At 42.3% G+C, this 22,130-nt stretch overlaps 1 protein-coding gene across 1 annotated transcript in view; it reads left to right on the top strand.

Moving 5' to 3' along the window:
* The window catches only part of AKT3 (AKT serine/threonine kinase 3), a 151,099-nt gene that overhangs the window by 23,691 nt on the left and 105,278 nt on the right, over positions 1-22,130 (top strand). The window lies entirely within an intron of this gene.

The raw sequence follows: 22,130 nt of genomic DNA, 5'->3' as shown, positions 1-22,130 counted from the left end.
TGCTGGGCCCAATACTATTCAGTATCTTTATCAATGATCTGGACGAAGGGATTGAGTCCACCATTAGTAAGTTTGCAGACAACACCAGGTTGGGAGCAGGTATTGATCTGTTAGAGGGTAGAAGGGCTCTGCAGAGGGACCTTGACCAGCTGGACAAATGGGCAGAGTCCAACTCAATGACATTCAAAAAGTCCAAGTGCCAGGTGCTGCACTTTGGTCACAACAACCCCATGCAGTGTTACAGGCTGGGGTTGGAGTGGCTGGAGAGCATGCAGAAAGGGACCTGGGAGTAGTGGTTGACACCTGGCTGAACATGAGCCAACAGTGTGCCCAGGTGGCCAAGAAGGTCAATGGCATCCTGGCCTGCATCAGAAATAGTGTGGTCAGCAGGAGCAAGCAAGTCACTGTGCCCCTGTACTCAGCACTGGTTAGGCCACACCTTGAGTACTGTGTCCAGTTCTGGGCCCCTCAGTTTAGGAAGGACATCAAGACACTTGAACGTGTCCAGAGAAGGGCAACGAGGCTGGTGAGAGGCCTTGAGCACAAGCCCTATGAGGAGAGGCTGAGGGAGCTGGGATTGTTTAGCCTGGAGAAGAGGAGGCTCAGGGGGAGACCTTACTGGTCTCTACAACTACCTGAAAGGAGATTGTAGACAGGTTGGGGTTGGTCTCTTCTCCTAGGCAACCAGCACCGAAACAAGAGGACACAGTATCAAGCTGTGTCAGGGGATGTTTAGGCTTGAAGTGAGGAGAAAGTTCTTCCCAGAAGGAGCAATTTGCCGTTGGAATGTGCTGCCCAGGAAGATGGTGGAGTCACCGTCCCTGGAGGTGTTCAAGAGGGGATTGGATGTGGCACTTGAAGCCATGGTTTAGTTAGTCATGAAATGTTGGGTGGTAGGTTGGACTTGATGATCTCTGAGGTCTTTTTCAACCTTATTGATTCTATGATTCTATGAACAGGGAGCATCCTCTATCTGCTGCCAGACACTGGCCTGGGATCAGCCCCAAGACATCTCAGAGGAGGCCTTTGAGGAGCCAGTGGAAGTAATTGGTGAGGTCTGAGGGAGGAAAACCAGAAGCTAGACTAGGCTGCTGAAGATGAGAAGAACCACTAGTTTCTGGAGGTACCTGAGGGAATCAGGATTTTTCAGCTTTGAGGAGCACTGCAGAGCCATCCCTTCTGGAGCCAGTAGCTGTAAGAAATGGGATGTAGAGAAGTTGTCAGGGTATCCAGTGCTTTGCAGCACCCATTGGTGTCCAGCCAGGCACAGGAAAGGATTCCTGCCCCCAAGGGCAATCAGGGCAGTGGCATTTGACCACTCTCAAAATGCCTTGAGGTGGCTCCAGGTTGAGGGAGAATAGGACTTGGGCATGTTATGGGAGGCATGACCAGCCTGTGGGATGAGCAAGCAGATCTTTCTCACATGCTCAGGGAATAGCTGGGGTCAGGAAGAAATTTTTTCTCCTGGGGCAGATTGGCACTGGTCCCCGGGGTATTTTTGTCTTCCTCTGCAGCATTGAGCATGACCACTTGTCAAGGCTCCTCTGGTCCCTTTTGGCTTGGTTGCTGCCTGTTGCTCATGCACCAAGAAGATGGCCTCTCATGCCCTGCAGCTGGGGAGAATAGAATAGAATTAACCAGGTTAGAAAAGACCTTCAAGATCAAGTCCAACCTATCACCCAACACCATCTAATCAACTAAACCATGGCACTAAGTACCCCACCCAGTCTCTTCCTAAACACTTCAGTGGTGGTGACTTGACCCATACCAATGGCCAATCACTCTGTGAAGAATTTCTTCCTAACATCCAGCCTAAACCTCCCCTGGTGCAGCTTGAGACTATGTCCTCTTGTTCTATTGATGGTTGCCTGGGAGACCAACCCCCAGCTGGCTACAGCCTCCCTTCAGATAGTTGTAGACAGCAATAAGGTCTGCCCTGAGCCTCCTCTTCTCCAGGCTAAGCAGCCCTACCTCTCTCAGCCTCTCCTCATAGGGCTTATGCTCCAGACCCCTCACCGGTTTTGTTGCCCTTCTCTGGACATGTTCCAGCAACTCAACATCTTTCCTAAACTGGGGGGGCCCAGAACTGGAAGAAAGCTTTTTTCCCCGCTAAGTGGGCTAGTAAATGCCTATGGGCTTTTTTTGCCTTCCTCTGCAGTACTGAGTGCAGCCCCTTGCCAGGCCTCCTTTGGGCTACTCTGGCCAGGTGCCTGCTGCTTGTGCTTCCACAAAGGTGGCCCTCGTGCTCCACGTCTGGGGGAGGAAAATTTCTATAATCCCAGGATGGGGAAGCTTCTTGGGTTCCCTGGGAGCTGCTTCCTTTCCTCTGTAGCATTGAGCACAGGTTTCTGTCAGGGCTTCTCTGAGCCCTTTTGGCTCAGCTCTTGCTGCTGCTCTTGCACCTCCAAGGCACCACTTGAGCCCGGGCATCAAATCTGAATCAGGTTGAGGAAAACAAAAATAAAATCCTCTTTGCCACTTGTAGCCTTTGTATTGTGTGTCCTTGAATGAGTTTTTGGAGCTGAACACCTGGCATTTCAGGCAAATGGCAGTCTTACTGTTGCCAGATTCATGGTGAGTGCAGGGAGTGGAATGGAGTGACAAACTGGCACAGGTCTAAGGGCTCCATCCAGGAGAGCAGCTCTTTGCAGTTAGGGACATTTCTGAGAGACTCCCCAGTCTCGTGTGGCCATCAGACTGTTACCCGCTGCTGGAGCCAGCAGTTCCCTGGACACCCAGCATCATGAACTAGGAATTAGGGAGGGGAATCGGAAGGAGGTCATCACAATAAATGAGGAAGTGGTCGCTAATCTGCTATGCAACTTAGATGCACTCTAGTCTATGGGGCCAGATGGGCTACACCCAAGGGTGCTGAGGGAGTTGGCAGATGTGCTTGCCAAGCCACTTTCCATTATTTACATGAAGTCCTGGCTAACTGGGGAGGTCCCAGTGGACTGGAGGGTAGTAAATGTAACAGAAAGGAAGAAAGGAGGATCTGGGAAACTATACACCTGTCAGTCTGACTGTGTCAGTCTTACCACCAGTGGGTCTGGACAGCTGCATGGCAGAAAAGGACTTGGGGGTTCTAATTGACAAGCAGCTGAATATGATCAAGCAGTGTGCCCAGGTGGCCCAGAAAGTCAATGGCATCCTGGCTTGGATTAGAAATGCTGTGTCCAGTAGGAATAGGGAGGTGATTGTCCCCCTGTACTCAGCTCTGATGAGGCTACACCTCAAGTATTGTGTCCAGTTTGGGGCACCTTAGTACAAGAGAGATGTGGAGGTACTGGAATGAGTGCAGAGGAGGGCAGAAGCTGGTGAAGGGCCTGGAGAATAAATCTTATAAAGAGCAACTGAAGGAGCTGGGGCTGTTTCGTTTGAAAAGGAAGAGGCTGAGGGGGTACCTCATTGCTCCCTACAGGTACCTGAAAGGACGTTGTGGAGAGGCTGGTGCTGGTCTCTTCTCACAGGTAATTAGTGATAGAACAAGAATGGCCTGAATCTGTGACTGGATGGGTTTAGACTGGACATTAGGAAATTTTTTTTTCACAGAAAGAGTGGTCAGGCATTGGAATGTGCTGCCCAGGGAGGTGGTTGAGTCACCAACCCTGGGGATGTTTAAAGGTTGCTTGGATGTGGAGCTTGGGGTTATGGTTTAGTTGTGAACCTTGTAGAGTAGGGTTATCGGTCGGACTTGGTGATCCCAAGGGCCTTTTCCAACCTGAATGTTTCTGTAATTCAAGATGCTTTTCTTTGAAGTTCATGCTTAGAAAAGGGCCATTGATTTATCCTCTCTGCTAGTTCTAAACATGATTGAATAAAAAAAATGCCGTCGGGAGGTTACCTAGTTGCTATCCCTGTGTGTTTACAGGTTTTAACTAATTTTTAACAGAATAGTGACTTGGCTTGAAACATTAAGTGGTTCCTTAATCCAGATGATACAGTAGGTTTGTAATTCTCTTGGGTTTAGAGTTTAAAGCTGTTTTAAAAGAGTACTCTAAGGAAAAACCAAAAAACACACCAGACACCCAAAACTTTAGACAGCGAGATATCCTTCTGGGGCTAGTGTGTTGTTGGCTTCTGGATATTACTGAAGGTTAAAATTATGATTCTCAGAGATCAGAATATGCATACTGTGTTGGTGGAATTTCACGTAACTTGATAACTTGAATTTCTTGAGTTTTCTGTAGATTCTTCAGTAGGATTTCTGTAGAGTTGCTGCTAATTTGGTAGAATTGCTGTAAAGATAGATTGTGGCTGAAATTAATAGAATTGTAGAACTTTTGAGGTTGGAAGAGGCCTTTTGAGATCATTGAGTCCAACCACTCACCCCACAGCTTGCAATTCCATCACTGCTATTCAACCACTACCACTAAACCATGTCCCTAAGAACCACATTCATGCCTCTTTTAAATACCTCCAGGGATAGTGACTCCACCACTTCCCAGGGCAGCCTGTTTCAAAGCTTGATGACCCTTTCTGTGAAGAAATGTTTCCTAATATCCAGCCTGAACTTCTACTGGCAAAACATGAGGCCATTTCCTCTTGTCCTGTCACTTGTTGCATGTGAGAAGAAACCAATCCCTACCTTCCTTTAACCTCCTTTGTGGTACTTTCAGAAGATGGTGAGGTTAATTAGCACACCCAGATATTTTTCTACCAGGCAGCTCTCCAGCCACTTTTCTGCAAGCCTGAAATGTTGTATGGGGTTGCTGTGGCCTAATTGCAGCACTCTACATGTGACCTTGTTGAATCTTATACTGTTTGCCTCAGCCTGTCCAGATCTTTCTGCAGAGCCCTCCTGTCTTCCAGCAGATCGACACGTCCACCCAATTTGGTGTCATCTACAAACATACTGTGAAGGTGCACTTGATCCCCTCATCTAAATCATTGATAAAGATGTTAAACAGAACTGGCTCCAGTTGTGAATGATGGAGAACACTAGTTGTAACTGTCTGCCAACTGTATTTAACTCCATTTGCTACAACTCTTTAGGCCTGGCCTTTTAGCCAGTTTTTCAGCCAAAAAAGTGTGTACCCACCCAAGTCTGTTCATTCTTTACAAGCCTACTTCTGTGTTTCACAAAATCACAGAACATTAGGAGTTGGAAGGGACCTTGAAAGATCACCTAATCCAACCCCTTTGCCAGAGCAGGATCACCAAGGCCTCCATGGAACTTTCTATTTCTCCAGGCTGAATAACCCCAACTCCATCAGCCTGTCCTCACAGCAGAGGCGTTACAGTCCCCTGATGCACACATGACCTTTTTGTGCTGAGGACTCAGTGCTCCATTTGTTCTCTTACCAGAGAGGAGCAGAGTGGCACGACCACCTCCTGTGACACACTGGGCACATTTTGGGTCCGGATTTCCCATGCCCTAACCTCTGAGGATGTTACCATTTTGCTAAAGGCCACCAGGACGTGTGGGAAGAGGTAAGGCTCTTTTCCACAGGCCTGCAGCATTTCCCCATTCCATGGCTCCAGACAGGCCTGGAGCTGCCTGCCATGGGGAGGAAGGGGGAGGGAGGGGAGCACATAGGACACTCAACTGCCGCCACTGCCAAGCTCTTTTTGATTTTGAATTGCATAATGAACATTTGAAATGATTTTTTGTTATAAACGTTTGTATTTGGGTTCTCTTTGGATGGTTTTCAATCACAGCCAAGATCTTCCACATTAAATTTATACAATGTGCACAGGATTTTATGTTGTTGGCACAAAGAAGCTTATGTAGAGCTGATGAACTTTTCCTTCAGTTCATCAAACCATCCTTGCTCCAAAGGAGAGAGGGAATTGCTGTTACATGCAAGTAGTGTGGGCAACCACGCTGATACCAGACCAAACGGATAAATTTCATGGTGAATGAATGTGTATTTTCAAGGCACAAACAAATGTTTACCTTGTATTTTCTTATTTGCCATGACCATAATGCTAGCTTTCTTTTCTAATAAAAAAGCCAGACCCACCCCGCCTTCTCTTCTACCACAGCCAACAACAAAACTCCCTAACCCTGCCCCAAACACACACAGCTGTTTTTCAGGGATACTTTCTACCACTTTGTGTTCTTGTTTACTCTCTTCAAGAACATAGCTGTAGATACTATTTAGTGTACAAAGAGAGGGAAACAGTTATGGTCATAGTACATAATTTGTGGTATATAATAGCTGGGTAATACATACTTACATCAAAGTCTAAGTGGTGGTTTATACTAAGTGAGGAGGTTTTTGTGCCAGCCTCTCAAGTATCAGTGTAGTCATTTATAGATAATACTACAAATCTTGAGTCTATTGGTAGTGAGGGCTTAAATAATCTACTGTTGATAGGTAAATAATAATAAATATTACCTTTGGTAATAAAAATGAGACCCACTCAAACAAGGCCACATTCAAATGATCTATACTGTTAATATGTATTTCAAGTGTTTGTGAGGAACATACTTCAATAATTAAACTTATTCTTACATAACATAAAATCTGAATTTGTGTTGGCTTCTATAAGCCTACATTATGAATAGTGTGGCGAGCAGGAGCAGGGAAGTCATTGTGCCCCTGTACTCTCATTGGTTAGGCCACTCCTTGAGTACTGTGTCCAGTTCTGGGCCCCTCAGTTTAAGAAGGACATCAAGACACTTGAACATGACCAGAGAAGGGCAACAAGGCTGGTGAGAGGCCTTGAGCACAAGCCCTATGAGGAGAGGCTGAGGGAGCTGGGATTGTTTAGCCTGGAGAAGAGGAGGCTAAGGGGTGATCTCATTACCCTCTACAACTACCTGAAGGGTGGTTGTAGCCAGGAAGGGGTTGGTCTCTTCTCCCAGGCAACCAGCACCAGAACAAGGGGACACAGTCTCAAGCTGTGCCAGGGGAGGTTTAGACTCGAAGTGAGGAGAAAGTTCTTCACTGAGCGAGTCGTTCGTCATTGGAATGTGCTGCCCAGGGAGGTGGTGGAGTCACCGTCCCTGGAGGTGTTCAAGAGGGGATTGGACATGGCACTTGGTGCCATGGTCTAGTCATGAGGTCTGTGGTGACAGGTTGGACTCGATGATCCTCAGGGTCTCTTCCAACCTTTGTGATACTGTGATAACTAATTATCCTGTAAAAGAGGTATCAAGTTGCTACTTGAGTTGGGTGAAATAAGAGGGAGATAGAAGCTCTTTACTGAGAGGCAACATGAATGCAAAAGCATCACTGTCTGGATATCTATAGTATGTACAAAAGTAAAGTATCTCTGTAGTAAGGTTGAGTTTTGCTGGATAAAGAATTGCAGATATTTATATTCAGTGAAATAACTGTCACTGGTAAATTGCCTCACAGTAGGAATTTGTATTTTTGTAGTAAAATGATCTTAATTTAGAGCTTTAGCATATTAATAGTCTTTCCTTTTTTGGAATCCACTCTATTCCCTATAAGCCATCCAGAGTTTTGGTGGATTGTTAATGTCAATATATTGTAGCTGGAGTGTATTGGAAAGTTTTACACTGATGAGATGCACAGTTTGTAAAAAGGCTGTCTTTTACCGATCAACTTATTTTAAAATGTTCCAAATACCCTCTTTGGAGTTCCTTGAAAATCTGTTTGTTTCTTCACTTAGAGTGTGTGTATTTTATTTTTTTTAATACCTAAAGCAAGAAATGAATCAGGTCATTAATGTATTAATCTTTCCTCAGAGTAAATGTTAACAATTATTCTCTGCAAAGAAATTGGACCTATTACAATTTAAACAATGCATGAAGAGTGCATTATTAAATACTACTTAGAACATACCATATAGGAAGAAGATGATGTTTTAAAATAGACCATCTTAAATGCAAAGGCTTTTGGTATACATAAAGCATTACAGAGGATTAAAATCATAAAGATAAGACTCAAAAAAGCATGTAAAGATTGCATTTTGCTTAAATTCTCATTGAGAGAAAAGAGGTGGATTTTTTTATTTTTATTTTTTAGTGTTAACTGCATTGATGTGCCTTTTTAACTATGGAATGGTGTGAACTGCCCTGAAGCCTGGGATATGGACCAGGTACTAAGAGTGGTAAAGATCAGGAGAACTTTCTTGGAGTCTGCTATATGGTCTCCAAGAAAATAGCCTTTTACACTCATGCTGTGCTGAAGAACACTTCCATTTCTGAAAGGAGAAACATGCAGTGATGGTTTCCGCTTCTACTGTAGTTCAAGATTCTGTTCCTGGTTTGACATGGTAAAAATAGAAGAATTGGAATGTTTTACAGAGATTTTCCTTTTGGTTCATGCTGTAACTGCTGTTGGTTATTCCTGGTGTAGAGGTCCATCATTAGTTACACTACACCTTTTCTTTGGGTACAGTTACTCTCTGATCTTGTTGGGAAGAGTCACTGATAAATATTACTATTGTTTGCATAATTCTATGCAGATGGTGGGCCTGTCAAGTGTGGAATGCGACTGCCAAAGTGGGAAGAATGCAGAGAATGGATAAATTTGAAAGATGGGTTGGATGGACTAGAAATAAGAGCAGTTTTGGTGTAGAAATGATGTACCTGTCTCTAGAGACAGTAGCCTCAAAGAAGGAAGCACTAGAGAAAGTTTAATGTGAGGGCAGGGTTTCAGGAAAGAAAATAGCAAAAGCTTGTGTTGGAGAGACTGGTAATGTTTTAATTACTTAAGGAATCATAAGAAGTTTCTGCAAGAAAGAAAACTTCTGCTGTGAAGCATCTTTAGTTGTGTGGGGTTTTTTTGTTGTTGTTTTGTTTTGTTTTACAACACTATTATGCAATTATAAGGAGAAAAATCTAGACAAAAATAGTTGATTCCTAAAAACCCCCAGCTCAAATACTACACTGGAAGGTAAAGAATAGAATGATAAGAAGGGAATAAATGTATGTATAGAATACAATCATAGGATCATAGAGTGCACTGTGTCACAGTATCACAGTATCACAGTAACTAAGGTTGGAAGAGACCCCAAGGATCATCAAGTCCAACCTGTTCCAACAGACCTCACAACTAGACCATGGCACCAAGTGCCACGTCCAATCTCCCCTTGAACACCTCCAGGGATGGTGACTCCACCACCTCCCTGGGCAGCCCATTCCAATGATGAATGACTCGCTCAGTGAAGAACTTTCTCCTCACCTCGAGTCTAAACCTCCCCTGGCACAGCTTGAGACTGTGTCCCCTTGTTCTGGTGCTGGCTGCCTGGGAGAAGAGACCAACCCCCTCCTGTCTACAACCACCTTTCAGGTAGTTGTAGAGGGCAATGAGGTCACCTCTGATCCTTCTCTTCTCCAGGTTAAACAATCCCAGCTCCCTCAGCCTCTCCTCATAGGGCTTGTGCTCAAGGCCTCTCACCAGCCTTGTTGCCCTTCTCTGGACACGTTCAAGTGTCTGGATGTCCTTAAACTGAGGGGCCCAGAACTGGACACAGTACTCAAGGTGTGGCCTAACCAATGCAGAGTACAGGGGCACAATGACCTCCCTGCTCCTGCTGGCCACACTATTCCTAATACAGGCCAGGATGCCATTGGCCCTCTTGGCCACCTGGACACACTGCTGGCTCATGTTTAGGCGGGTGTCAATCAGCACCCCCAGGTCCCTCTCTGTTTGGCAGCTCTCCAGCCACTCTGACCCCAGCCTGTAGCTCTGCATGGGGTTGCCGTGGCCAAAGTGCAGCACCTGGCACTTGGACTTGTTAAATGCCATCCCATTGGACTCTGCCCATCTGTCCAGTCGGTCAAGGTCCCTCTGCAGGGCCTTTCTACCCTCTAACTGACTAACATCTGTTCCCAACTTGGTGTCATCTTCAAACTTGCTGATGACTGACTCAACCCCCTCATCCATATCATCAATGAAGATGTTAAAGAGGATGGGGCCCAGCACTGATCCCTGGGGGACGCCACTGGTGACTGGCCGCCAGCCGGATGTGGCACCATTCACCACCACTCTCTGGGCTCGGCCCTCCAGCCAGTTCCTAACCCAGCACAGAGTGTTGCAGTCCAAACCACGAGCTGACAGCTTAGCCAGCAGTTTACTGTGGGGGACGGTGTCAAAGGCCTTGCTGAAGTCCAAGTAGACTACATCCACAGGCCTCCCCACGTCCACTAGACGGGTCACCTGATCATAGAAGGAGATCAGGTTGGAGAGGTAGGACCTGCCCTTCCTAAACCCATGTTGGCTGGACCTGAGCCTTTGGCCATCCTTCAGGTGCGCAGTTATTGCTGCCAGGATAATCTGCTCCATCACTTTCCCCGGCACTGAGGTCAGGCTGACTGGCCTGTAGTTTCCAGGTTCCTCCATCCGTCCCTTCTTGTGGATGGGGACCACACTGGCCAGTTTCCAGTCATCTGGGACCTCTCCAGTGAGCCAGGACTGGAGGAAAATGATGGAGAGCGGCTTGGCCAGCTCATCTGCCAGCTCTCTTAGTGGGAAGGGACCTCTACAGGTCGTCTAGTCAACCCCCCCCGGAGTAAGCAGGGACATCACCAACTAGATCAGGTTCCTCAGAGCCCCATCAAGCCTGACCTTGAATGTCTCCAGGGATGGGGCCTCCACCACCTACCTAGGCAATGCATGCTGGTGTTCCACAGCCTCATATTACAGAGCTTTGTGGTAAGGTGCCTGCCATCGGGGGATTTCAGTAGGGAATTACCATTAGTAACTGGCAAGTCAACAGTTTAGTTTACCAGTTAAATAATACATGGTCATACAAATACATATTTTAAAGACCAGGGTGTGAAACTTCAACTCACATATTTTCATCACAATATATGGATATGAAAGCTGGAAAACCAACACATTTACAGACATCTAAATGTCTCAGACAAAAAAGCCTTAGAAAAATAATATGTATTAAATGGAATGAATTTATAACAGATGCCAAGATTCATTAAACAGCTCAGAAATCCCTTAGCTCTAAAGTTATCCAGAAAAGAAGATGGCATTATCGTCTGGAACATATGTTAAGAATGAAGCCAGAGCATCTGTCATGGAAAGCATGCCACTGGGCAGCTGGAAGAACACACAGAAAGCAGCTACTGAAAGAGTCTTTCCATTGAATAACAGCTAACATTAAAAAAAATAAATTGTAGGATATCCTATTGGATGTTCAAGGAGTGACTCGGAGCAGACAAAAGCTGCATGGGGCATTTTGGCTTTTCAGTTTTACTCAGTGTTACTAAATCAAAGGTTTTAGGTTGTATCATAGGTAGTAAGGGATGGATAGCAAATGAAGGTCAGAATTAAAAAGTACAGATGAATTAGTATATGTAATTGCCAGGTATTTTAATTTATTGTAGAATTTGTATATAATTTCTTCAGCTGTGAAAAGAGAAGGAAGATAGTGTAATTAAACAAATCTTCAGATACATTCCCATTGGCTTAATCTATAATAGAGCATTCAGGATTACTTGGATAAAAATCCACAATTATTTTATTCATTATCCTATAGCTAATGACAATATTATGGATTTCCTTTTCTCTGAGAACACTTGCTCTTATCGTTTTCAACTGCTTGTCACTTTGCAGGAGTTCTGGAGTTTCTGAGCTAGTAGCTCTGTGCCTTTTACTGCCTTTTAACTTGATCTACTATTACCCTAATGTTGTAAAACACAGCAGTTGTAGTGGGGCACCTCTCTTGATAGGCTCATTCACTCATTCACCAGTCATGTCAGGAAATCATCATCCACACACGCCAGGAGCCTCTTAGATTGTTTCTTCTATGCTGTGTTTTATTTCTATCAGATGTCCGGTGAAGTCCTCCATGAGAACAAGGGCTGCTGATTTGGAGACTTCTGCCAATTGCCTGTAGAATGCCTCATCAGCCTCCTCATCCTGGTGGGGTGGTCTCTAACAGACTTCCAACAGAACATCTGCCTGGTTGGCCTTTCCCCTAATCCTTAGTATAAACACTTGACCTTACTATCACAGTTGTTGAGTTCTGCACAATCAAAATATTCGCTAACATACAGTGCCACTCCAGCACCTCTCCTTCCCTGCCTGTCCCTTCTGAAGAGCTTACAGCCTTTCATTGCAGTACTCCAGTCATGCCAGTCATCCCACCACGTTTCTGTGGTGGCAACTGTCATAGTTGTCCCACTGCACAATGGCTTCTATTTCCTCTTGTTAGAAATGCTTCATGCCTGAGCTGTGTGCATTGGTACAGATGCATTGAGCTGGGCTATCAATTTCACCCCTGACATGGGCATGCCACCCCTAGGCATGTCACTAGTGAGCTTGGTTTTATCCTGCTTCCCTGCAATATAGATCTGGTCAGCATGTGGGTCCCTCTGTACCCCTCAGAAGAGAATTGCCTACAACCATTACTCTCCTTTTTTCCTTAACATGAGTAGGCCCAGTGTGTGGGGCTGGCTGAGTCACCCCAGGCAACCCAATGGACAGACCTTCATCTACTTCCTCCATAGCCTGGCCCTCCAGTTTCAGAGCCCCATACTTCTTGTGCAAGAGCAAATGGCAAGGTGCTGGAGGGGATTTGCCTGCCTCCACAAATAGGGACCTGTTTCTTCTCCCCCCTGTCTTTTAAGTCTTTTCTACTGCCTGGTGGCAGGAGGGGAGGGGATCTTCAGCTTCTTGATGAACCTCCATCTGCTACCTTTGCATCAGGGTGTGGCTCCACCAGTTTCATTTCTCTCTCACGCTCTCTGATACTCCTCAATGTTTTCAATTCCAGCTCTGCCACCTGGCTGAGCAGGTCATTGACCTGCTTACACTGCACATGGGTGTCCTCTTTGCTTTCCTCTGTTACCACTGCCAGGCTCAGACACTCTGCAACCAGGCAGTTGGACAGCTACATGTCGGGGGGGGGGGGGGGGGGGGAGGTGGGGGGAGGGGCGGAATTCTATTTGGGTCCCTACTTGCCTCCTGGGAATAGCTTTTACCTGTGTGGTCACCATGCTGGGTCTTTTTCTGTGAAGGGACCGTTTAAAATCAACGATGCTCACCTCTGTGCTTGGTGGCTGCCCTTCCTGAGGCTTCTTCTTGGGTGTGGTTGTTTACACCTCGTTTAGATGTGCCTCTGTGTGTATGTGTGTGCTGGCTCTGCCCACACTACCTGAACAGCCTCCCCACAAGCTGACAGCTCTTAGCACAGGAGTGCAGCTTTCCTGGCTTCAGGAAGCCCCCCCAAGACCTCTTGGCCCTTTTCACTGCAGATTCCTTCTCCCAGTGCTGGCTTACCTATACTGGAGCTGGTCTACTTGGTAAAAGCATTTTATTAGAATATAACAATGTGAACAAAGTTTGCCCAAAGTAAACATTAAGTAATGTCTTAGACTTGGTAAATTGCATTGTTTTGTATTCTGTTTTTCATGTTATAATATTCCAGGCAAACCCACCAACAACCCAGAATTCTTCACTTCGTAACCTGGAGACACTCCCAAGCAAGTGTGTGTGTTTGAGTGATACAGCTCTTTTAAAAAAAAAAAACCAACAACATTTTGGGTTGCCTGTTGGTTCCCCCTCCCCCCCTTATTGCATCATCTCACTGACAGCCAGCATAACATGTGGGAGTGAATGCTTCCTGTGAGAAGTTTGAACAAGCCATTCACCTTCTAGCTGCATTTCATGAGTATAAGTAGTGAACCAAAACTGTTCCACTTAGCAGGATAACAAGTTTAGGCAAAGTGAATAGCTCCATAAATATTTGAGTTGTGTTGATAGTTGCAGCTTTTCTGCTTCTCCCACTTACGGTATGATGAGTGTTATAGTGATTATTTCTTAATCCCCCCATAAAGGTGCAAATACAATTTAGCTGCACTTACAGGCTCAACATTTAGGAAACATAATTTGGTTTATTTTAAAATATTTACAGATAGTTTTTCCCCCTTTTGGTGTTTATGGAACTCAGTTTAGGAGCCTTCCTCCCATGCTTTGAAGGTAAGACGTCTAGCTATTGTCAGTGCTTCAGAGCCTACATGGTTACACTTTTCTGCTTGGACAGATTTGGCTTCCAGTTTATTATGTAATTAGATCAAGTTAAGACTGTATGTAAAACTTTGTTTAACAAAGTTTTGTCAGAGTTTGTCCATTCTGCCAAATTCAGAGCAGCCTGTGATTGTATAATACAAAAAAAGAAATCCTGAATATATTTTCTCCTTTTGTTTCCATGACTGCTTGATCTTTTATGTGCTCGGCAACTGAAATTTCTGCGTATTCAGTTTGTAATGAAGTACTTTTGGTAGTACTGAAGGTAGGCTTAGAAGTTACGTCTCTGGAAACCTTAAAAGAAGTGAGAAGACATTCAAGTTACTTGTTTTGCTGGATTTTCAGGGGTCGCCAAGATACCCTGAGAAATGGTCAAAATCTTTGACCAGTGATCACCATAAAGCTCTTGATTTGATGAAAGATTAGATGGTCTTTACTTGTGACCCCTTCTATCAGGTATTTAAAATAGGTTCATACATTATATGAGGCTTACAAAACCTCTTTGAAAGTGGTACTGTGCTTAGGTTGGATGTTAGTGCATTTACTTCTGTTTCAGAGTTTCCTTTCATGTTTGTGCTAATTTTAAAGAGAAAATGTCAATTTATCATCCAGTTTTTTTGGGGTGTGTGGGTGTTTGATTTAATTTCTGTCCTTTTTTCCTTCCCCTCTCTTTGCTGTGATGCTGCGATAGACTTGGGAATGGACTTGATCTAGGAGAGTCTTTTCTGATGTTGTGATCTCCTTGGCTGTTCCTTTTGTACCAGCAGCTTGTAAATGTTGTCATACAGGGGATAATTTTGGAAGTGTTTCCCTCCTTCCCTTTCTCTTGCTTCTAGCAAAATAGAGTAGGGAGCATCCAGCATGTCCATGTTCCTAAATGTTAGCGTGATACAAGTTCCCTGCATGTATCCTGAACATTCAGCAGGTAGTCGTCTGTTTTGGAAGACTTGCAGACAGCCTTTTCGCTGACATCTCTGTCAGACACCTCATATTTTAGAGCTCAAGCAAGGTAATTCATAGGACAGCAGTCACACGTGATTGTTTGTGGTAGCAGAGTAGTTCACCTTGTTCTGCTTAGCAGTCAGCTATGGACTGACCCTAGTGCTTGAGGGCATCTTAAGAAAAGATAATCTTGCAACCAAGAACAAATCCCTCGGTAAAGGCGGATTCCTCCGGGCTCTACCCTAGTAAATGATGGGAGTTTCCTGTGGTGGATAGGTATTTCTTCAACAAGACAACTACAATAGCAGGAATGTGCATAGCAGATGAAACCTTAATGTGGAGATTTTTTTTGTTTTAGAAAAAAGGAAACAGTTTTTACCATAAAGCAGTAATTTTTGCCATTCAGTTCACAGCTTCAGTTTTTGGGTATCTACATAAATGTTTGGGATTCCAGCTCCCAGCAGGAAGGATTTGTCCCACTAACATTTATTTTTCCTTTTCTAACCTTCTAACCAGTGGCAAAGGATGCTCCAAAATCTGCAGATAGGCCAGTCAATTTTAAGTTGCTGGTAACAGCTGCCCTATAAATGGGTGTCTAGGCATGTGTAGGCAACATTAAACACTGTTCCTGATAGATGTTTGTTATGATTTTCTGTCTCACTCCTAGCCTCCAGCTTTCTCTGATTTCCATAATCTGGGACTTCTGACATGATATGTTGGTAAGCACTTAATTTTGAGGATTTGGGTTATTTTGAATATGACAAATGCTGTGTCAGTACTATTGGAAATAGAAAGTTTGGTATATTTCCCCTGGGAAGTTAGTGTACATTACCATGTAGAATTATACTTAAATTCAGTGCCTTCTATCCTCTTCGGATACAGTTTTGTTGTAACGTGGCATTTCACACTCTTTTTGTAGTTTTAGACTTGCATTCCCTACTTATTAAGCAAATTGTGTGTTTTAACGTGGTGCTACAAGTGCTCATTAGAGCTGTTTTCCAACAGCTGATGGTTATTTCACCCTTTTTTTAAAAAAAAAACCTTCCATTTAAAAAATTTGAGAAAGCTAGCCAGCAGACATTTTTATTTTATTTGTTCTGTGTAAAATAGTCTTTTCTCATTGTTTGTTCTTGCAGCTCTTAAATGCCTGGAAATCTGTTTTCAGTTGCTGCAAGTAGCCTAAAAAAGTTTGGTTTATTCTTACCTGTGGATGTGGTTGAATGCTTTATTTGTAGTGCCAGATACAATGAACACTCCATAATTGGGTAAAATATGCATTTCCAAATGGGTCAAATGTTTTGGGAATGTGATTCAGCTTTCAGAAACCTCCTTATGAATTTTGAAGCCCCTTGTCCAAGAAGCGTGAAACACAGGAATAGAAGAAAGAGGGATGCAAACTTTGCTCATACTTACTTTTAAATTTTCATAAACTTAATTCAAAATGAAATTATTTTTATTGGATATGAACGTCCAGGGACCCAAGTGGCATTCTTTTCAGCAATCAAGTAGGTGATGCAGGCTCTTCTTTTTAATAGAATAGAATAGAATAGAATAAACCAGGCTGGAAGTGACCTTCAAGATCATCGTGTCCAACCTATCATCCAACACCACCTAATCAATTAAACCATGCAACCAAGCACCCTATCAAGTCTCCTCCTGAACACCTCCAGTGATGGTGACTCCACCACCTCCTCAGGCAGCCCATTCCAATGGGCAGTCACTCTCTCTGTGAATGTGTGGTTTGACTGTACATTCTGTTTAATAATTTTTCTGGATAAAAAACCCTGTAACCTGAAATTGGCTTGAATAGGATTTTCTTGCACTTTAACATTGCAGATATTTTTTGGTTTTCCCTGTGGTATGTAAGTACATTGATATCAGTGAGGTAGCACTAGTGAGTAAGGTGGTGATACTGCAGCAATTTCAAATCCTGGTCTAATGAATTTTAACTTTGTGATAGGAAATTTTTATCTTTCCTGCATTTAGAATACTTTTTGATATGTACGAATTAATCAGTAAATGTACTTACTGAAAGAGTAGCATTTTGCCAGTCCTATCTATGAAGTAGTGTTTAGTTAAAGTAATATGAGGGATGTGTTTGTGAATTAGTACACTTGCACAAATTAAAAATTGGAAAGTGAATTGTGTTTTCTAATACTCACTTGTTCTATCATATCTCAAAGGCCTTTGTGGTTTGCTACAAATGTACAGACTATGAATATGGTTCTTGTTAAGAGAAATACTTTCATAATTATGCTGTTGTACCCTTCTTGGGTGTTTGTAGCCATTAGATTTGGAAGATTTATTTGAAACCTGACAGAAGTCTGGCTATAGGCAGAGATAGGAGGTGATACCTAGAATTGCAGCCATCAATGTCTAGGGTGAGGAGAAAGGACTTGTACTTGTGAGTAAAATAATTTTAGTTCACATCAGAAATGCAAATTGTGACTTTCAGTGCGTTAAGAGAGTGTAAGGGAAATGTAATATAACTATTAAGTATTTAATGTATCTGTAATAATAAAAATTTACTTGTGAATACACTTAAGTAGATTATTACCAGGATTCAGATAATGAAATTAGGCTTCTAATGCAAGATAGAAATTATGTTTAAGTACCTGAGAGCTCCTGTAGAAATGTGTAGTTCTATGTGAAACTAGGAGCACATTAATGTTTTACATGTACAGTGAAATGTTATGTACATAAAAATAAAAAAGCCTGTAATAGTTGGATCAAGCTCTGTAATGTTATTATATCATGTAACTGAATGCTTATGTTCTGCAGAAGGTTTTGCCTGTACATCTTTGATGTCTGTGCTGGGCTTGGTCGAGATGGATTTGAATTACAGCCAGTGCATTGCTCCTGGTCTATTGCAGCCTTCCTTCTTAGAGCAGTAATTTATCCTTAAAATTACAGATTCCAAGCTAGTAGGGCACTGCATTTTAAATATACAGTTTTAAGGTGAAACATAGTGATAGAAGACTGAAAAAAGGCCTTGACCTTGCAAAAGAATGTAGACTCTGCCTTCAGATTGGTATTGGCTTCCTTGGGGCTTCTTACAGATGCCTTCTGTGGACAGTGTACCATGTGGATAGAGGAGATATGTAGTTCCCTGCACCTCAGCAGAGTTTTGCTTGAACTCTGCTTAGGTGACTCGTACTGGTGGCTGATCAGAGAACTTTAAAATGCGATGATCACAATAGATAGGTCTGTCTGTTGTTTCTAACAGGCTTCCACCATTATACTACCTCAATTAGTAAAATCTTTGTTCGGTAATGCATTTTGTGCTCTCACTCTCTTCCCTCTGTCTCTAGTCATCGGGATGTTGAAACATCAATACTAGAAATTTACATCCCTAAGGGTAGGGCTCAAACAATATAAAATTACACTTCCTGGGTAGCCTATCCATAAAATTATAAAGCTGTGTGAATGTTCATTTGCATAATTTTTTAATGTTAAAAATGGAAAAGTATGTTTGTCTGCTTTTCACATCATTTTGAACTCACTGAATGCAGACAAAACTGCAAAAATTTCTTAAAAATGTGAAGACAGTGTTTTACTGCTCACTCATATCTCCAAGGGAATCTCACAGTGTACTGGTGGTCCATTTTCCCAAAGTACTGTTACTCTAATTCAGCCCACCTTGAGAGCTGGCAATCAATATCTTGATGTGAAACAAACTTCCACAGCAGAAGAGTGCAGGTGCAAAATAGAAGCAGCAAGCATTTTTTTCAAGCAGCATCAATTGTTTTCTCTGCAATATGTAGGAGCACCAGAATGTTTTTAGATGAAAAAGATTAAAAAATTATCCATCACATTTGTAACAGCTTTATATGTTTGGGTTAGTTATTTATCAATTGCAGAATCCATATTGCTATCCTAATTAGGTTTCAGCTTTTCAGAGAGAGGCTGGAAGGCTCTCCTGCAGTTGTGGTGCTGTGGCAGGGTGCATGCAGCACAGCTGCTTTCTGATGTCAGTCGCTATTTCAATGCAATGAAAGTGGGAGAGGAAGAGCATTAAAAAGGCGGTTTTTAAGAAAAAAGTGTCGTCAGTAAGCAAATTATTTTTGTCTGTGTTGTTTTGATTAGGATATGAAATGACAAGCAAAGTCTGATTGCTACAAAAGAAATTACATCTGGAGAGTTTAACTGGGGCAGTTTCAGAAACTTCTTGGTGAAATGTGTCATTTTGCCCCCAGCACTCCGGAGATCTCTGGGCTGTCTTTAGCAAAACTTGTCATAATACCCATATTCACCTGGCCTTCAAGAAGGGCAGAATTCTCTCTTCTTAGTACTCTGTGTTTGTTAGGATTTAACAGTGTTCTGTTGAGAAATGCCGGAAGACTGGTGGAGAAGCAGAATAGCTGCCTGTATTGCTGTGTAAAGTGCTCAGTAGTTATTTGTTGATTAGGATAAATGTTTTTGGGTTTCTTTCCTCCCTTTGTAGGCATACTTTAGCTATGCTCATAATGGTGTGGAATGTTGTGGGGGTTTTCTTGGGTTTTGTAGATTAGGGTTGAAAGAGGCACAGATAATTACTACTAGTCTTTGTGCTTGAGAAGCTTGGTTTCCAGTGTGAAGTCAAAAATATTTCTTGAGATGTTTCTTATGATGGACTGGTGTTTTCCTTTCAGATACATTCACAGTGGCACATGGGTCTTGTGGGGGAGGGTAAGAAAGGTGATTTCACTAGCATTTGTAGTGAAGGAACTAGGCTTTTCTTTCCAAATGTTTTGTTTTTGTTTTTTTTCAGATCGGAGGGACTCCTTTTTTTCTAACACAACACATAGGATGAACACTTAAAATTTAGCAGTCAGCTTATGCTAAGCACTGCATGCAGATGGTCCAGTTAGATTGGTTTTTGATACTGAGGACCGTGACCCCTAAATCATTTTGGGCTCCAAATGTCTGCTGAGTGGAGTGGGTTTGAGTGGCCTACAGAGCCCCCAGGAGGTGCCAGTGGATGGGGTGTGCCTCCCTGCAGACTTCTGCCCTGCTGTCAGCTGTGGTCATTTTAGAGCTTGTTTCCTGCATTTGTGCGTATGTTCAGCCTCTCTTATGTGGTGTCTTCTGTTGTCTGATGATTTATCAGCTTCTGGGAATTTTCCTCCTGCCCACCCAGTTACACATCACTCCCTCCTTTTTACAAATCTTATGGGAATGTATCTGAGATGCCAACTTTTTGTATCAGCTTCTGGTTTTAAAAGTTATAGGGGGAAGAAAGTAAGTTGTTATTTGAGCATCTAATTTCCTTGATTTCTGTTGTTAGCTGGGCTTTCTGGCAAAACTGCATTTCCTGTAATTCACCTCATTCGCCTGTTTTGCTCTTGCATTGCGCTGCCTTATGAAACAGATAATTATACTGTAGAAGCTATCTCAAAGAGAAAATTGGAGCATGTGTTGGCTGAACTGTACTTTCCCTGAGACACCATATTACAAAATGTGATGTTTTCCGTATTTTTTCTAGTCAAAGATAAAAGTTGGATTTTGAGTTAGTTTCCATGTAGAAGACATGTAGAAAAACTACTTGGAATTATAATGTGGGATTAAACAAGTTATGGAGTGGGCGAAAGTAGTGGTTTGCTGGTTTTAGAGAACTTGTCTTGACAGTACTTCTTTTTCATTGTTGATGTATGATTCTTTTTCATATTATTTATAGTACAGCTGTATTCAAGAAATTTTTTACTTTCTTGTTGTAAGTATTTTGAGTATTTATTGAAAAGCCAATTTTGTAACCTCATAGTGTCCCTGTATGTTTGTTGCTACAAAAAGTCTGTTTGAAATTATAATGGACCCATTATGTTTTGTATACTCAACTATACAGTGTCAAATTTAGTTAGAAATACTGTGTAGTGCCACCTTATCCTTTAATATGTGCATTTCCCTAGAAAAAGTGGAGGAAGATGAAATTAAAATTCAACATCCACATCAGATTGTTTCCTGCAATTCCAGCAGACAGAAATCCTTGTGGAGAATGAAATTTGAAAATTTGTAGAGCCAAATGAGCTTTCAAATAAATTTTCATTTGGGGAGTGACTTTTTTAGTTCTTTTTTCCATTCTTTTTCATTTTAAAGTCAGTTGTGGTATCATGCACACAGAGTTAGGGTTTGTTAAGTGTAATTACTTTTTCTTTTCCTCCATATCTTGAAAAGATTGAGTTTATTGTCTTAAATTCTGGATTAACTTTAATAGCTTATCTTTGTAACACTTGCAGACAGTCACAGGAATAGCATAGCTATGTTCAGACCAGTTCAAAAATGTATTTAATTTTAGTGTTTCAGTGTGTGTGCTCCTGCATGTAAATGCCTGGTTAAACTTTTATTCTCATAATAAATGGTAGTATCAACAGTGGATGACATGATAGGAACTTTCCTCTGAGCTTGGAGAAGAAAATAATCACAAATTACTTGTTTTACTTTTTATAGTGACATGTAAATGGTACCTTAAGAAAAATTTGGTCAAACCATTGTTGTGTCACCTTTTTTTATCGAAAGTTGTGATTGTTCATTGACCCTTTAGCAGTTAATTCTGCATAGCATTAATAGCTTTATAGAGTTGTTCCTCAAGAAACTCTTAAGTGTAAGCCTTCAGCAGTGATGTAGCCTCTTTATTTTCACGTTTGATGATCTTCCAATGAAGTCCTAATTTTCTTTGAAGTCCTTTGTGCTGATACCCCTAATACTTGTAAAGAAATTAGAAAGTATACATTGTAAAATTAAATTTTTAAAATTAATTTTTCATGACACCAAGACTTAGAGGTCAGTATTTTGTGACAAAAAATATTTAGAATTTGTCTGTATGCCTATATTAGAATAACTTCATGTTGGTATGTCTTCCATATGTAATGATTTAGTAGAGAATTGTTAGAATGATTTCTACATGTCTTCTGTAACTAGCACAACAAAGTAAGTTAGATTTGTGAATGATGTCTACCAAGACTCGGTGCTATTTTTTTTTCCTGTGAGATAGGCTTGACACCCCCCCTACCTCCCTCTCACCCGTTGGGATTGTAGTTAGTGTGTGCTGTTAAAGTTCTATTTCATTGATTTTTTTTTTGTCCTGTGTTCTTGGACCTTTTCCTTTTATATTTTATTTGATTCCAAAACATTGAATGAATCAATTTTCATCATGCCTGTGTTAATCTGTTAATCTTGAACATAATTCTTGCTGGGGTTTTTTGTGAACTGAGGTGGCAGCTGAAAGTTGAACTCTTCTGTATTGCTTCAGTGTATTCAAATCAGCTGAGAGTCCCTAATTTGCTCCTGGTCTTTTGTGTGCATGAA

The sequence above is a fragment of the Dryobates pubescens genome, chromosome 6 (assembly GCF_014839835.1).
Source record: "Dryobates pubescens isolate bDryPub1 chromosome 6, bDryPub1.pri, whole genome shotgun sequence".
Lineage (NCBI taxonomy): Eukaryota > Metazoa > Chordata > Aves > Piciformes > Picidae > Dryobates > Dryobates pubescens.
This window is presented reverse-complemented; position numbering and strand designations above follow the sequence as displayed.